This window comes from Bombina bombina, chromosome 6 (genome assembly GCF_027579735.1).
Source record: "Bombina bombina isolate aBomBom1 chromosome 6, aBomBom1.pri, whole genome shotgun sequence".
In the NCBI taxonomy this organism is placed as follows: domain Eukaryota; kingdom Metazoa; phylum Chordata; class Amphibia; order Anura; family Bombinatoridae; genus Bombina; species Bombina bombina.
This window is the reverse complement of record NC_069504.1, coordinates 86,593,317-86,612,131: the sequence shown is the minus strand read 5'-3', so window position 1 is coordinate 86,612,131 and position 18,815 is coordinate 86,593,317. Positions and strand designations below refer to the sequence as shown.

General features: G+C 35.8%; 1 pseudogene; it reads left to right on the top strand.

Moving 5' to 3' along the window:
• The first annotated feature begins 590 nt into the window (after positions 1 to 590).
• Positions 591 to 18,355, top strand: LOC128664324 (securin-like; annotated as a pseudogene).
• The last annotated feature ends 460 nt before the right edge of the window (positions 18,356 to 18,815 follow it).

Here is an 18,815-nt window from a genome sequence, read left to right as displayed (position 1 = left end):
ATTAGGATATATTGGGATTGCATCTGGTAGTGCCGGCAGAAGGAAGGGGTGGGGCGGGGAGGTAACTAGGTGAGGAGGGATCAAAAAAATTTAAACAGAAAAACCCAACTTTTTTTTTATTCATAATTAAAAACTTTTTTCTGATTTGACAGGGGAGGTGCTTCTTCAGATTTTGAAGAGCACAGACTCAGTCACATTTGCTTAGCTGGTATTCCTCTTATGGTGCATGAGAAAGAGATGGCAAAGGTTAAGGCCCTGACAAACCTAGAACCTGCTCCAATGAATCGCCCTCTCCTGCCTTGGGAATCTGATACAACAGACACTGTACCATCATTCCTTGCCAGTCTTGAAGAGATCACACTGGAAATGCCTCCTATTGACTACTTAGTTTGTCTGTTTTTATGTAATATTTAAAAATCTATCTTTCTATCTATCTATCTATCTATCTATCTATCTATCATCATCATCTATCTATCAATTATCTATCTATCATTCTATATATCATCTATTTAGTTATCTATATATCATCTATCAATCTATATTTATGTATATCATCTATCTATTAACTATCAATCTGATCAGGTGTTAATTGTGGTTGTTTACGAAGAAAGATGGCAACAATGATTTATGTTGACCAAGAGAATGGAGACCTTCTTACTAACCTATCATCTAAAGATCTGGTAAAGCATTCTGCAAAATCCACAAAGCCTTTATCTAGCAAGGGTCAGACTTTATACCCAGGGAAAGTCTTTAAGTCAACTGAACCTGTGGCTTCCAGAAAAGCATTGGGAAATGTCAATAAATAAGTGGTACCTCAGAAAGTGGCTATGGCACACACTGCCTTTAAGAAAAGCAATAGTCCAGTCAAAAGTAAACTTTCATGATTCAGATAGAGCATGCAATTTAAAGCAACTTTCTTACTTACTCCTATTATCAATTTTTCTTTGTTCTCTTGGTATCTTTATTTGAATGTAAGCTTAGGAGCCGGACCACTTTTGGTTGAGAACCTGGGTAGCGCTTGCTGATTTGTAGCTACATTTAGACACCAATCAAAAATTGCTACCTAGGTGCTGAACCAAAAATGGTCTGGCTCCTATGCTTACATTTTTGCTTTTTCAAATAAAGATAGCAAGAGAATGAGGAAAAAATCATAATAGGAGTACATTAAAAAGTTGCTTAAAATTGCCTGCTCTATCTGAATCAAGAAAATCCCTTTAAAGGGCATGCGCCTGCAGCAAAAAAGGCTTTTGACTTAGTTTGCCTTGCTAAGCCTCATAAAGAAGACTATCCTGAGATTGAAAACTTTTTCCCAAACAATTCTTCAGATTTTTAAAGATTTGAGGTCCCTGAAGAGGACAAACTCAGTCACATTTGCTTAGCTGGTATTCCTCTTATGGTGCATGAGAAAGAGATGGCAAATGCTGAGGCCCTGACAAACCTAGAACCTGCTCCAATGGATCTCCCTCTCCTGCCTTGAGAATCTGATACAACAGACACTGTACCATCATTCCTTGCCAGTCTTGAAGAGATCACACTGGAAATGCCTCCTATTGACTACTTCGTTTGTCTGTTTTTATGTAATTTTTATAAAATGTTTATTTTTTATCAATCTATCATCTATCTACCTTTCTGTATATTATCTATCTATCTATCTCTATATATCTTCCTTTCTTTATATCATCTATCTATATCTATCTATCTATCTATCTAATCAAATCAGGATATACCTTCAAAAAATCCAACTGATTATTAAAAAAATAAAATCAATAAAATGTGCTGGTTGAATTTGATTTCCTACACTTTTCAGTACTGTTCTCAACAGGTTACCTTGTAAAGAAGTTTTGAACTGATTTATTTTCCTGACAAATAAATCTAAACTTGCACCCTTAGTTCACGCTTCTTCTTTTGTTAGAGGAAAAAAACTAAAATACATGTTGAAACAGTTTAGGAATTATTTCATAAGAGAAGATTTAACATTTGGTGAAAGGATAGCAATTAAAGGGACAATGGGAGTTCAGCAGTGTTTTGTAATCAGGAAAGAAGAAACTTGTTTAAATTATAGAGTGTGTACAATTGTCATGTCCTAAAGGAAGTCTGGCAGTTATATCTCATCCACAGTAAAGTTGCTTACTATCATTCTTTTATTATTAGCAAATCAATTCACAGGAAATTATATATAGGAAGTAAGAAATGATTTGCATAAAGATGTATGAGTAAGGATAGGCAAATATCTCTTGTGATATTACATTTAGAGAGGGATATTTGCCTTGACATTTCCTCTACCATTCAAATTGTTATATAAAACAAATGTAACTTTTTATTTAATGTTACATTTCAGTACATCAAATAGGACATTGGAAAATTAAATGTAAAATGTAGATCTAATACAAGGAGCACTCAAAATATCAGAATTAACATTGTAATTTTAATTTATATATTTAGATTTTTTTTTAATTCAAGGTCACATTTGATATAAAAATGTAACATTTGTTTTCAAACAAATGAATGCTGTATGTTCTATAAACATTTGAGATTTAAGTGTAAACACATTTATCCAGAATTTGTTATTTGAGAGAATGTGCCAAAATATTCCTCCATCCCTCATGATGAGACTGAAACTGAGTCCTTATGATTTTGCAACTAATTTAATTGAATTTGTACATAGAAGCATTAAAATAATAAAGTATGTTTATTCTTTAAAAAACCTCTAAAATGACAAATAATTAAAGGGATACTAAACCAAAACATTTTCTTTCATGATTCAGATAGAGCATGCAATTTTAAGGAACTTTCTAATTTACTCCTATTATCAATGTTTTTTTTCATCCTCTTGCTATCTTTTTTTAAAAAAAAAGTAGGAATGTGAAGCTTAGGTTCAGCACCCTGAATAGCGCTTGCTTATTGGTGACTACATTAAGCCAACCAAAAAGCAAGCATAACCCAGGTTGTGAACCAAAAATGGTCCGGCTCCTAAGCTTTATATTCCTGCTTTTTAAATAAAGATAGCAAGAGAATGAATAAAATTTGAAAATAGGTGTAAGTTGCTTAAAAATGAATGCTCTATCTGAATCATTAAATAAAAATGTTAAATTTAGTATCCCTTTAACAGGACAGTAAACTTTTTTTTGTTTTGAGAAAATGTATTTAATAGATTGGAGTGCATAAAACATATTTGTCTTTACATACGTTCTCAATCTTTCCATATAAATAAATGTTTAGCCTACCCTGTGGGTTCATGTTTACCAGAGTTCATGGCTGCCCCTTTATTCCAGCTATTTTTTTCAGTTTAGATTCAGATGGTTGTGGAGCATTCAGATACTCAGGGCTGTCTTTAATATTGACTGGACCCTGGGCAAACATTTTCTTGGACCCCCCATGCAATTTTGCTCTCCACCCCAACAGCCTGAAAAACAACTAAATCAATTTATTTTATAAAAAAAAAATAAAAAAAATTATTAGCCCAGCAGTGGATCATTCACTGCTGGGCTAATTATTTTTAAAAAATGAAATAAATTGCAATATGTGAAACTGGACCTAAGCAGTACTAATAAGTAAATAAATATATAAATTCCTCCACTGTGGATTAATATAATATGCTTTTGAATATGATTCTGGTGTGAGGTTAGCTGGTTAAAGAGATTTAGGGCAGCCAACAGGAGCAAAACAAGGTAAAGACTGAGGCGGAAGCATGGAGTTGCAGACAAATATAAGTGTACTGACTGGAACAGCAGAACTACTATGGGAAGCTGTAAAATCTGAGACAGAGAGAAAAAAACAACTATAAAAATAAACCTTACCATAATGTGTGAAGTATCAGCATGACATTATACATCAGCCACAGAAACACATGTCACTTCTTTTCTAGGACCAAGTTCCCTCTCACCCTGCACTAGACAATGCTGCATGGAGGAGGGGCATGTGTGCACTCACTTATTCTTCCCACTGACACCTTTCTACAAAGCACTGTTCCCCTAACAAACTTCAGTTAGTTGATCTTAGGGCCACAGCAGAAAGAGCAGGGCTAAGGGTACCAGCAGACTGGATGTTGTCTGCCCAAGGCTGCATGGATACAGTGTGAGACGATTCACACAGTCTCAAGACCGAAGAGAGCAGTGTATGCAGCTGCACAGATGCTCAAATCCTCACGTGCCTGCTGCATGCGCCTATAGTCAGCCCTATCCAGAAACAATCCCCACCACCACAGCAGTTACGTGGTAACAGTGGTAACCCCAGCAGGACCTTTTCTGATGCAGTGGGATTGACTGGATGCCGAGTTAGGGCTTAGCATTCAGTGCTACACAGTGCACATCTAAAACAGCACATGGCACTAGCTTGGTATGTCACACGACACCGGCACATGACAGCAGTCTGGCTTTTTTTTTTTTTTAGGACTCTTTGGCCCCTCAGCAAAGACTGGGCCCTGGGCAGCTGCCCCCCGTCTGTGTTAAAGACGGCCCTGCAGATACTGTGTCATCCTCTTGAAGGTAAGCAGACTGTGTTCCTGTATGTCATATTTAGTTTTACCTTTATTTGCAATTGGCCAACAGGTTCTGCATTGATTTATAGGAGTTACAATAAATAAAGGTAAGAAAGGAAAAGGCAGACATAATGATTGGAAGATCATGTTCCTAGTGAGATTACCTAGTCTAACAGCAGTATGTCAGGTTGTAAATATAGCTGTACAATATTCATTGCATAGCACTAAGATTAGGTAAAGAGTGAACGAGCTAAGTTTGCTTTTAGTGGGGCAGGGAAATACAACATCTGATTGGCTACACTTTTTAATAATTCTGAACAGTAAAATCTATTTGGAGGTAGGGGTAAGCATTAACTAACTTTCACATGCTCCCATAGGGTGCACTGCTTACTATATGGCAAGTTTGGAGTCCTGTATAGATAAACAGGCCCTAATACTGCAATTTTCTCAAAAATGAAAGACTAAAACTTTACATTGTATTTAATAATGTATCAGTTGCAGTAATATGTAATTCATTCTTCAACAATTGAGAGCCCAGTTCTGCTGAGTATTGAACTACTCAACTACCCAATAGGTATTTTATGAGTGTAGTAAGAGGATAAGTGTAACCTTTGCTCATTAGTTTCAGGTTATGTCCAAGGAACAAACACTCCGACAATAGGTTTTTCACAACAGGAACTATTTTATTTAGGGTCAGAGAGGGCTCGAGCTCTTATTGCACGTTTCAATGAGATCTCCCAAGAGATACCAAAGTTTTAGTAACCACATTGCTAAGACTCAACTTTTATTTCATCCGAGAGTTCACTTATTATGTGTAATTGATATGTTCTCTATATTTTCCAACATCTTTACACTGATTTATATTTATCAACTAACATTATATATTTTATTTAGTTTTTCTTCGTAAGTGAATGGTCTTGTGCAAATTGAGTTATTTAATGTGAGGGTTCTAGAGTATTCTTATTATGTGGATAAATTGTTTATTTATTGGACTCCTATAACAGATATCACATAATAATTATGCAGAATTTGGGGATTAGATTAATTTGGCAGACATTGAGCATTATGTTGATATAATTTGAGAAAACAAATTAAGAAAGGTAATGCTCGCTATATAGATTAATATATTATGGGAAAATAGCACTAGAAAGCAGCAGTGTGTGCAATAATAAATAACAAGTTTACAAATATTGTTGCAAATACTCCTGCCAAATATTGCTACGTCCACACACCTAAGCCTCCGTACGCTGTAGCGGTTCTACTCAACAGAGGGCCCTGGTGCAAAATGTTTTTTGGCCCCCAAAGGTAACTCAGTAGAAAGCAATAGTAATTATATACATGTTGCTCTGTAACATGACGTTGAGTAATGACTAGATGCATGGGTCTCCTAACCTTGGTACTACTGCACCTGCTGCACCAATGGCAGTCCCACCCCTGTACTTAAGTATACTCTTAAACAAAGGATAACCCAAAGAGAACAAAGTAAATATGCTAATAGAAGTTAAAAGGAAAATGGCATCATGAAAGTTTAATTTGGATTTTTATGTCCCCTTTATGCTTAAAGTTTACAGAGACTCAATAGGACTTTTGGTTTTCATCTGCTGTCAAAACCTTCATTCTCTAGTTCCTTGTGTGACATAGAGACTGTGATGTGCTACCCTCTATTAATCACAGAAAGGATTTCACAAATGTGCTGAAACATGATGTAGTGTTTCTTGTCCATATCACAATAGTTTTATCAATGTTTGCATTTGAAAGTGATTTTCCCTAATAGTAAAGAATTCATTATTTTATTGTATCTTTTCTGTTTGAGATAAGTACCAATATGCAAGGGTGTCATTGCCTCTAAAATATCTTTCTATAAAGTTGTTTGTGCAGAATTTTAAAATTGCACGTTAATAATATTTCCATCTATAGCAAATATTTATAGCTTGTATTATTGTTTAATAACAAATGATCACAGATTTTTCCCTCTTGCACTTATAGATTTACCCCAAATGCTGAATGTTACCTTCTTTCCAGTGTGTATTTATTATCCTGCTAGTTTAGCCTTTAAACGGCTGATCACTTCCAACATAGGGCCAGATTACAAGTGGAGCTTTTTGCGCATGTTAGGTAATGCTCATATTACGAGTTTAAAGTAAACTGTTTTCGCACGAATGCTAACCTGATGCACGCAAAAAGCAGAAGTTAGGATATTACGCGTGCGTCAACGCTTTCTTCCATTATATTCAATGGAGCAAAAAAAGTGAGAAAAAACCCCACGCAAACCTGATTGCATATTCTCAAGTGCACTAATTCGACATGAAAATATTAATATTTCACATTCCATTGTTCTTCACATAGCAGAATATGTTCTGTTTATTCATAAATAAATATTTCTACATATATCTGATGGTATTTTGCACAAAGATATATCTTTACCTATATATATATAGTTGATTATACAGTATATATATATATATATATATATATATATATATATATATATATATATATATATATATAAAAGTATATCTATTTATAAATACATAGAACATATTCTGCTATGTAAGAACATTGGAATGTGAAATATTTACAGTAAATACACAGTATAACACTTTATTAAATATGAATATTTCATAAATGCTTTTTTCATTTTTCATCTACTCAACTGCAAAGGGCTCCAATGCATATATATATAATATCTCACAAAAGGGAGTACGCCCTCACATTTTTGTAAATATTTTATTATATCTTTTCATGTGACAACACTTAAGAAATTACACTTTTCTACAATGTAAAGTAGTGAGTGTACAGCCTGTATAACAGTGTAAATTTGCTGTCCCCTCAAAATAACTCAACACACAGCCGTTAATGTCTAAACTATTGGCAACAAAAGTGAGTACACCCCTAAGTGGAAATGTCCAAATTGGGCCCAATTAGCCATTTTCCCTCCCCGGTGTCATGTGACTCAGTGTTACAAGGTCTGAGTCGTGAATGGGGAGCAGGTGTATTAAATTTGGTGTTATTGCTTTCCCACTCTCTCATACTGGTCACTGGAAGTTTAACATGGCACCTCATGGTAAAGAACTCTCTGAGGATCTGAAAAAAAGAATTGTTGCTCTAGATAAAGATGGCCTAGGCTATAAGAAGATTGCCAAGACCCTGAAACTGAGCTACAGCACGATGGGCAAGACCATACAGCGGTTTCACAGGGCAGATTTCACTCAGAACAGGCCTTGCCAGGGTCGACCAAAGAAGTTAAGTGTACGTGCTCAACGTCATATTCAGAGGTTGTCTTTGGGAAATAGACGTATGAGTTCTGCCAGCATTGCTGCAGAGGTTGAAGGGGTGGGGGGTCAGCCTGTCAGTGCTCAGACCGTACGCTGCACACAGCATCAAATTGGTCTGCATGGCTGTTGCCCCAGAAGAAAAAATCTTCTAAAGATGATGATGATGCATAAGAAAGCCTGCAAACAGTTTGCTGAAGACAACCAGAATAAGGACATGGATTGCTGGAACCATGTCCTGTGGTCCAATGAGACCAAGATAAACTTATTTGGTTCAGATGGTGTCAAGCGTGGAGGCAACCAGGTGAGGAATACAAAGACAAGTGTGTCTTGCCTACAGTCAAGCATGGTGGTGGGAGTGTCATGGTCTGGGCCTGCATGAGTGCTGCCGGCTCTGGGGAGCTACAGTTCATTGAGGGAACCATGAATGCCAACATGTACTGTGACATACTGATGCAGAACATGATCCCCTCCCTCCGGAGACTGGGGCGCAGGGCAGTATTCCAACATAATAACAACCCCAAAGACACCTCCAAGACAACCACTGCCTTGCTAAAGGAGCTGAGGGTAAAGGTGATGGACTGGCCAAGCATGTCTCCAGACCTAAACCCTATTGAGCATCTGTTGAGCATCATCAAATGGAAGTTGGGGGAGCTCAAGGTCTCTAACATCCAGAAACTCTGTGATGTCGTCATGGAGGAGTGGAAGAGGACTCCAGTGGTGACCTGTGAAGCTCTGGTGAACTTCATGCCCAAGAGGGTTAAGGCAGTGCTGGAAAATAATGGTGGCCACACAAAATATTGACACTTTGGGTTCAATATGGACATTTCCACTTAGGGGTGTACTCACTTTTGTTGCCAACGGTTTAGACATCAATGCTGTGTGTTGAGTTATTTTGAGGGGATAGTAAATTTACACTGTTATACAGGCTGTACACTCACTACTTTACATTGCAGCAAAGTGTAATTTCTTCAGTGCTGTCACATAAAAAGATATAATAAAATATTTACAAAAAATGTGAGGGGTGTACTCACTTTTGTGAGAGACTGTATATATATATATATATATATATATATATATATGTGTGTACATATGTATTTACATGTTTATATGTGTATATATGTCTGTAAATATATATATATACAGTACACATACGTACATCTATACATGCATATATGCTGTATATATATATATATATATATATATATATATATATATATATATATATATATAGCACTGTGCAGGCTATCATTAGATGTGTTGTTTTAGCAATGGTATAATGACCATATATAGTTATTCCTCAGTCTCTTTATTAGAATACAACCAGAAAATACAGGTTATTTGTATGCAGTATAAAAAACAGAAAGAAAAAACTCCCCAGAAAAAAATGCTTCTATAGACTAAAGTGGCAAGTATTTAGTATGACCTTCTCTTACACTTGAGCAATAGCAGGAACCTGGCTCTAGTAAACCTAAATGGAATGGAACCCTAATAAATGTCATTGCTAACACCTGTATTTATCCTACTATTTCTTATCATTCCATTCCAAATTCCAAAGATCACAGAATTTGACAGATATAAAATCATACTTTTGCAACAGCATGGCCACTCTCAGCAAACAAACTGAATACTCAAGATGTGGCATTCAAGCTGTTATAAAGACTCCACAGAGTCCAGACCTGAATATTAAAGAGGCAGTATGAGGTCACCTGGACAGAGAAATAAATAAGACAACCTAAATCTAAAGAACTCTGGGAAGTGCTGAAAGAAGACTGGTATAATACTTCAGAAAACTTCAGGACAAAAAAGTTCAAAAGAGTTCAAGATGTGCTTAGTGCCAAGGGAGGTCACACTAAATACTTACTTCTGCCTGAAGAAGCCATTTTGTTCTAAACATTGTGTTTTTTTTATATTTTGTGTACATATTTCCTGTATTTTCTTTTTGTATTTTAATAAAGAGACTGAAAAATAAATATGGATGGTTATTAAAACTATGGTAAAACAACCAATCTAATTGTGGCCTAAGACTTTTGCACAGCACTGTATGTCTGTAAATACATACAGTATATACACATATAAATACATAATAAATCTGTTCATATCTCTATATATACATACATATTCATCTTTATGTATGTATCCTATGTTAAAGCCCTTTTGCCTTCCTTTTCTTCTAATAACTGAGACCTATTACCTTTTTTTTTTTTATTTAATATTTTTTTATTAGATAGTGTTATTATGAGTGTAACTGTAGGTTGTAATATATTTTTGATGTGTTTTGTCACACTTTTTGTTTTGCAAAACAGTTAACCACAGCTTTGAGGTCGCGCTAACCTGATGAGCGTTAACTTCAATAGCTCTCAAGCGATCGCTTTTACTTCCAACTTGTAATACGAGCGCAATTTGACCTGCACACAAATGAACGTGTAAACCCGATATCCCCCATGCGCAAATGTTGGTGCTCCACTCATAATCTGGTCCTAAATTAAAATAGTGACACGACTAAAAAATATAGTATACATTTTCTGGTAACCCTTTACCTTTAACATGATTAAGACTATGTTTCCCCAACTTGCACACAGGATACTGAAAAACATGAAACGGTTCAGAGAAAAAATGAGTAGAATGAATGGTGTATAGCTATTAGAAGGGGCAAGCCAAATTAGGTGTTTTTATTTATTGTGAAAAAAGTGGTTAGACATACAGAGGATGACATTATATAATTATATACAGGGTCAATGAAGGGTGTTGTGTTACATGAAATAACCGCCTGAGGCAAGAGATTGTACCTTCAACAAAGAAAAAGGGCTTTTCAAAGCAGTGGCAGTCATCAAGTGACAAGTGAAGCTGTTACTGCAGATTTAAAAAGAAAAAAAAGTGCTTTTTAGCTAACAAACATTCCCTGTTATCTAAACCAGCATGAAAATCTAGGATATTAATCAAAGAGTAAATACATTATTGCCATTTTTTAAGGTCAAAAAGGAATTTATGTTTAAATATAAGAAAAGAAAAGTTAGACCTATTTAATGTGAATTATTTTGATATCTCCTGTTTCTACATAAAGAAAAAATATGGATTGGGAGAAGATATAATACGTGTTACATTTTAACAAATAACTCTATATCAGTGATTTTTAACCTTTTTTTTGCCGTGGCACACTTTTTTACATTAAAAAATCCTGTGGCACACCACCATCCCAAAATTTAAAAAAAAATCACACATTGTAGCCTAATATAGCATATATATATACACATACACACAAACACACACATACTGTATGTATTGTGCTGTTATGCCATGCCTCCTACAAACTACCCCTGCACTGGGAGTAAAAAACAAGTAAAAAATATGTCACACTGTTGTCACACTGTTGTCAGTCTGCCGTGGCACACCTGAGGATCTCTCACGGCACACTGCTCTATATCAATAATATAAAATATTGAAAACAAACTAATTGCAATGTATTGCACTTTTAACTTTGTAATGCACTCTCATTGTTTTTTTAATCCCTTTTTCTGCTTAACCAAAAATAAACTGTGAATTTTCCAGTCCTGGAAAATGAAAAAGCACAAAGCTGTCCACACAAGCCCAACCTTTCCACATATTTCTTCCTAAACTAAAGTATGTTATCATTTCTTCTGAAGCCAAACAATGAAGATTTTGTTAACTCAATAATATTGGCAACCCCTGTCTGCAGCAGATATCATTTCTGCTGATATGTTAATCCATTTTAAGATTGCAGATAATGTTTGAAATTGCAGGGTGTTTACTGTGCCTTTAAGAGATGAAAGCAAGAATTTCAAGGTGGGATTGTTACTAGTTTCTAGGAGGTCAGGCCTTCCTGCTTTTCCATTTCCAGTGTTTCAAGCTAGAGTTTGATATGTTATCTCTTGGTACAAATCTCGGGTGGAAAAGCATTCAATATAAGTATTACTTCCATTCTCAACCAATGTAAATACTCAAGTGTGCTCCTTACATTTTACAGTAAGGTCCCATGACTATGTATAAGCTGCACAATTGAATATATTGATTTGTAAATGCAAAAATTCCATTATACAGTATAATATATCACATTAAGGGGCCAAATTATGGAGCTTGATGCCCCCGTTTCCGCGCCAGCCTTCAGGCTCGCCAGAAACAGCAGTTATGAAGCAGCGGTCTAAAGACCGCTGCTCCATTACTGGTCTGCCTGCTCTGAGGCTGCGGACATCAATCCGCCTGATCCTATACGATCAGGCTTTTTGACACCCCCTGCTATTGGCCGATTGGCCGCGAATCTGCAGGGGGTGACATTGCACAAGCAGTTCACAATGTGCTTGTGCACTGATAAATGCAGACAGCGTATGCTGTCGGCATATATATCGATGTGCGGCAGACATGATACGCTACGTCGTATCATGTCTGTTTGCACTTTCATTAATCGGCCCCAATGTCGTTAACATATTTCTCAAATTAAAGTATGTCTAATAAATGTTACATGGGGTTATTTTAATATATTTTGTTTGTTTTCTGGATGAAAAGAAACCCCATATAAGCATACACTGTAATACTGAGACCATACTATTCTGTGTTTGACTGAATAAAGCCAAATTTAAATAGTTAAAAGGTTACAGAGTCTGATATATATATATATATATATATATATATATATATATATATATATATAGAGAGAGAGAGAGAGAGAGAGAGAGAGAGAGAGAGAGAGAGAGAGAGAGAGATAGAGAGAGAGAGAGAGAGAGAGAGAGAGACTTTAAGGTGATATTTGAAATTATTTCCAAACAGTGCTCCTGGTCTTGTTATGTGGAGTATTCAGAAGACAATGTTGTGCTGTGTATGTTTAGGGCTTGAACTGAGGTCACATTGATGCTAAATATTTTCATTTGGTTTGGCTGCAGTTTAACATAAATGTGGATACTAATCATAGCCACATTCATGGAGCAGAATCATAATGTTATTTATTGTGCTTCCAATGAAGTCTGAGTATTAACAAACACTTGCATTATAATGAGTTTAGTTAAAATATTTAGTAATTCACAAATATAAATATTACTATCTCAAAATTGAACTTTCATGATTCAGATGGCGCACTCAATTTTAAACACATTTCAAAATCAATTCCATTATCAGAATGTGCACAGTCTTTTGATATGTCCACTTTCTGAGGCATCAGCTGATGAGCATGTGAAAAGAATGCACAGTATATAAGTATATATGGGTTTTGTGATTGGCTGGTGGCTGTCACATGATGAAGAGGGAAAGGGCAATGAAACTAATTTTTAAATTTGTCAGAAAATAATCTAGTACTCATTTAAAATTAAGAAAGTGCCTTTGGAGTGTCTTGCTATTATACATTTGTTGATTATGCAATTCTACTGTATTTAAAGAAATAGAACACCCAACATTTAACAGAGCATTGAATAGAGAACCGATTAATAAGGTATAAGCATTTATATTTAAACAAACACATAGACATACAATCACTCACACATACATGCACAATATTAGAAATATTTAGCAGCACTTCACAAATAAAAATAATAATAATAATGTTTACAGTTTAACAAAAGGAAAACATACTAGTATCCATCTATCTATCTATCTATCTATCTATCTATCTATCTATCTATCTATCTATCTATCTATCTATCTATCTATCTATCTGTCTATCTGTCTATGGGGCCTATCTTATCAAGCTCCGAATGGAGCTTGATGCCCCGTGTTTAAGACTCACCAGAAACAGCAGTTATGAAGCAGCGGTCACAAAGACCGCTGCTCCATAACCTGTCCGCCTGCTCTAAGCAGGCGTACAGACATCGCCACAATTCAACCCAATCGAGTACGATCGGGTTGATTGACACCCCCTGCTGGCGGCCTATTGTCCACGAGTCTGCAGGGGGCGGCATTGCACCAGCAGCTCTTGTGAGCTGCTGGTGCAATGCTTAATACGGAGAGCGTATTGCTCTCCGCATTCAGCGAGGTTTGCGGACCTGATCTGCAATGTCGGATCAGGTCCGCAAGACCTTTCTTAAATAGGGGCCTATAAGTTGAAAGTTATTAGAAACATGGCAAAATAATTTAATTTGTGTAGTTTTTAATTTCAAAACAATTAGAATAACATTCCCATACTTCATATTTTCATATTTTCTATTAATATGGTAAAAAAAAAATACCCTGTACGTACTGTGTGATGTATAAAGCAAAAAATACTATCTATCTATCTATCTATCTATCTATCTTTCTGTCTGTCTATAAGTTGAAAGTTATTAGAAACATGGCAAAATAATTTAATTTGTGTCGTTTTTAATTTCAAAACAATTAGAATAACATTCCCATACTTCATATTTTCATATTTTCTATTAATATGGTAAAAAAAAAAAATACCCTGTACGTACTGTGTGATGTATAAAGCAAAAAATACTATCTATCTATCTATCTATCTATCTATCTTTCTGTCTGTCTATAAGTTGAAAGTTATTAGAAACATGACAACATAATTTAATTTGTTTAGTTTTTACATTTTAAAACAATTAGAATCACATTCCCATAGTTCATATTTTCATATTTTCTATCAATATGGTAAAAAAAACAAATACCATTTACCTACTGTGTGATGTAAAAAGAAAATGATAACAAGAATCAATTTTCAGTATGAATAAATATTGATTTTGTTGTATCATAATTCTCTATAAAATAAAATTTGATAACATAACAATATTAACATTTTATATTACTAAGGAAGCATACAGAAATACCATAAAATATTTGCTTCACACTTAATTGAGGGTAATTAGACATGTACAAACTCAAAATTGTCCTTACCACATAATGTATCCTGTTACATCATATTCAACATTTTTCTTGTTTTGTTTTTCCGAATTCTTTGACTCTTCATAGTCATTTCCTTATGTTTTTTTTATCTATAGTTCCTTCCGTCCTTAAATATTTTACTAAAGCTTACATAATGTCAAGGTGAATGGTTATTTGTACAACACTTTATAATGATCTCTGTCTCTGTCTTGCACAAGAAAAATATATTTAATGAAATATCAGAATTCTTGTAACTTTCTTTATTATAGTTAAAATTATCAATAAATGATGTTTTTCAAACAATTTTAAGAAAAAGAAGTTTCAAAATTATGAAAAAAATAATGATAAATAGGATGCACATGAGTAGTCTCAATCTATCATATGATTTAGTACTAGTCATATAAAATTAATATCTGTAAAATTGTCAAATACATAATAATGTTCAATAGTACTATTTACCCTTATAGGTAGGCTGACCATATTGCCGCTTTAAGAAGGGACACATATGAAAAATACATATGTCAGGGTTCTTATACAAGACATTTCTTTAAACAGCCCTGAAAACAGCCCTGACATATGTATTTTTCATATGTGTCCCTTTTTAAAGCGGCAATATGGTCAGCCTACTTATAGGGTTAATTTGCTAGTGCATTTTATTACTGCTTTTATTTTCTTGATAACTATGGGTTAGTTTGCTTTTCTGATGTAATTTTTTTTGGTTGACCTAAACAGCCTTTTGAAAAAGATAACACCATGCAGATGTTGACAAAGCTGTTTTTTTATATTGATTTATTTATTGTTTGCTGCATAATGGGAGCCAAAAACAGTATGGTCTCTATTTATCATCTCATGTTGGACAGGGGCGCACATAATTGCCACTGTTCGCCTGGCTTCTCCTCTGGCAGGCGGCAATCCTCTGACCACATTTACCATTGCACAAGAGCACTCCTGTGCACTCGCATGCAACACCACCCCCTGTCCACATGCAGCCAATCATACACAGGCAGGAGCTGTCAATCTCCCTGGTCGGATGAGATCGGTGAGATTGAAATTCTCCACCTAAGAGGTGGAGAACAGGGCAGGGAAGCAGCAGTCTTATGAACGCTGCTTGATATATCCTGACTGCAGGTTCTCTTGTGCGAACCTGCAGTCAAAGGGGAGAGAAGGGCTTGATAAATGGAGCCCTATAAATGAACTTTCCAGTATTGTCAGTGTCTTTCTCCAGTAATCAGAATCCTAAAATGCTCCCGTTGTTAAAGGGCCAATAAACTCAAAATTAAAGTTTTATGATTCAGAAAGAACATGCAGTTAACCCCCACAAAAAATGAAACCTGTATAATATACCTTTTTCAAAATGTGCACATTCTTTTTATATGCACACTTTCTGAGGCTCTAGCTCATACTGAACATGCGCAAAGGTGCACAGTATATACATACAGTATATGCATTTTGTGAATGGCTGATGGCTGTCATATTTTGTAGGGGGAGGGCAAATTTGATAAACTTTGAATTTGTTAAAGAAAATATTCTACTGTATATTTTAAATTTAAAGTAAATTGTATTATCTTTGTATTGTGCATTTTTCAGTAGTTCCATTCTAATGTATTTAGCTGTCCCTTAATACCCATAAAGCTCAAAATATTTACATTAAAAGAGCACACAAAACTGTTACCTTTGTTTCCAGCAACTTGATTTTGTAAACCAAAAACCAAAAGCACACGACTAATGTTAACATTTTGATTTGGGGGTTAGTGATCCCTTTTAATTGATTATAGTGATCCTAATAGATGATTGAGCTCCGGGACATAGCTGAGTCACAGTTAGAAGGGGAAGTAAAAATAAGCAGAAGAAACAAGCCAGTTATGAGCTGGTACACCCCAAAAGATTTGCCAGATTGAGTGAAGATATTGGGGATATCAGTTCAGGGGGTGGCAATGTCATAGAGGGCTGTTCTGTCTAGTATAGTGAACAGTCCTTCAGTTTTGGAAGAGGGGCATACAAGTCTGGGCCTGAGGCAGATGTTAGTTGTAGGAGACTTTATTATCAGGAAGGTCGATAGGGTAGTTTGTCATCCAGACCCCTTAAATAGAGCAATTTTCTGTCTTCCAGGGGCTTGTGTTAGGCATATTGTAGAGCATATTGATAGATTGTTATGGGATCTGGGTCTTATCCTGCAGTCATGGTGCATATTAGCACCAATGAATGAATCAGCAGGAGATAGAGTATTCTAAAAAAATGACTTCAGTGAGTTAGTAGCAAGCTTAAAGCAAGAACCTCCAAGGTAATATTTTCTGAGAAATTACCAGTTCCATGTGCAAACTTAGTAAGACAGAAGGAGCTACGGTCAGTTAATTCATGGTTAAAAACATGGTGTAAAAATGAAGGGTTTGACTTATGAGAGCACTGGGCTGACTTTTCACTTGGGTGCAAATTGTACAGTAAGGATGGATTGCACCTAAATGACATGGGTGCAGGTGTGTTGGGGAGAGGATGGTAGCACATGTGTGTGTGTGTATGTCTCTATAAGGGGATTGAACAGGGGTATAACTGGTATAGTAGCAATGGCATGTGTGTTTGTTAGGTTATTCATTTGTATTTGTATTTTTATAATTTAATTGATTGAGCAGATTATGTTTGTATGTTTTTGGTGGTGTTTCTTCCTAACGTCATCCAATAGGGAGATGGTTTTCATTCTTAAACCAGTGTTACATTCCTAAACTTTTTGAGGTACTCACTAATGACTTGAAAACTGTGGCCTTGGGTTTGTCAAGTACTTTTAGGATGTGGAATTTGATTAGAGAAAAATGGCCATTTCAATGCTTTGTTTAAAGTGATTGTAAGCTTTCATATTATACTGAACAAAACTGAGCTCCTTATTTCCCCCCCTTTTTCTTAAATCTCCAACCCCCATCTCTCTATAACTGTAAACAACTTCATCATTACCCCTACCCCACAAGCCCAATGTCTTGGGGTTAAATGTGATTCAGATCTTTCTTTCACTCCTCACATTCAGTCTTTGGCTACGTCCTGCCATTTCCACCTTAAAAACATCTCTAAAATTAGAGATTTCCTTACACAAGACACAATTAGGATTGTAATCCATTCTCTCATTCTTTTCTGCCTTGACTACTGCAGATCCGTCCTCTCTGGTCTCCCTAACTGCCACCTAGCTCCTTTACAATCTATAATGAATGCCTCTGCCAGACTCATCTTCCTTACACGTCGCTTTTCATCTGCTGCACCTCTCTACCAATCCCTTCACTGGCTTCCTCTTGCCTCCAGGATTAAACACAAAATTCTGACTCTGACATACAAGGCCCTCAATTGCACTGCTCCCCCTATATCTCAGACCTTGTCTCCAGATACTTTCCCTCCCGTCCCCTTCGCTCTGCTCACAACCTCCTCCTCTCCTCCTCTCTAGTTACCGCCTCACATTCCCAATTACAGGACTTCTCCAGACTGGCTCCCATCTTGTGAAACTCTCTGCCTCGCTCCACAAGACTCTCCCCTACTTTTGAAAGCTTCAAGCATTTCCAAAAGACTCTACTGTTTATGGATGCATACAATAGGGTGTTTCATTTTTCCAAAGATGTGATTTTCATATGACTTTGCTTACGCCCCGAGTCTCAGTGATGTAATAGATATATATGCCAAATTTCAAGAAGATTGGATAATATTTAGGGGTTGCACACATTGATCACTTTTATCACAAGCTAGTGAAATTTCTAACATTGAATTGCTTTACACTAATGGTCTTCCCATGTATTTCTTTCATCTTTTGCAGGTAATTGAAATTTAAAATGGGAACCAAAAGAGGAATTTGACTGCTAGAAAAGGTGCCTAGTGGTGAGTTTTTAGGAGCTTGGCTCCCTTCAAAGGAACAAGTACTTTTAGTTTTTATTTACCATCACAAGGAAATGAAAGAAACACTTTCGGATGCTGCTAAATCTACCAGTACTAAACTACAGGAAGTGTGGAGGAAAGCAAATATCCCTGTTAAGATGGAGGAGAATATCCGTGCTGGTATACAGAAGCTATACAAAGAATACCAAAGTCTGGGTAAAGAGAAATCGAGAAACACGGATAAAGCAAATGTGAAACGGCAGATTTGGAAAGGTGATCTCGTCGAGTTACTTGACATTTCCCGGCAAAATGTGATGGACATAATAGCGTATCACAAGAAGATAAAGAATTTCTTAGGTCACAAAGAGAAGATCGTATGAGTTCATCAATGAGTGGAGTAGACAAGGTTTTTGCCT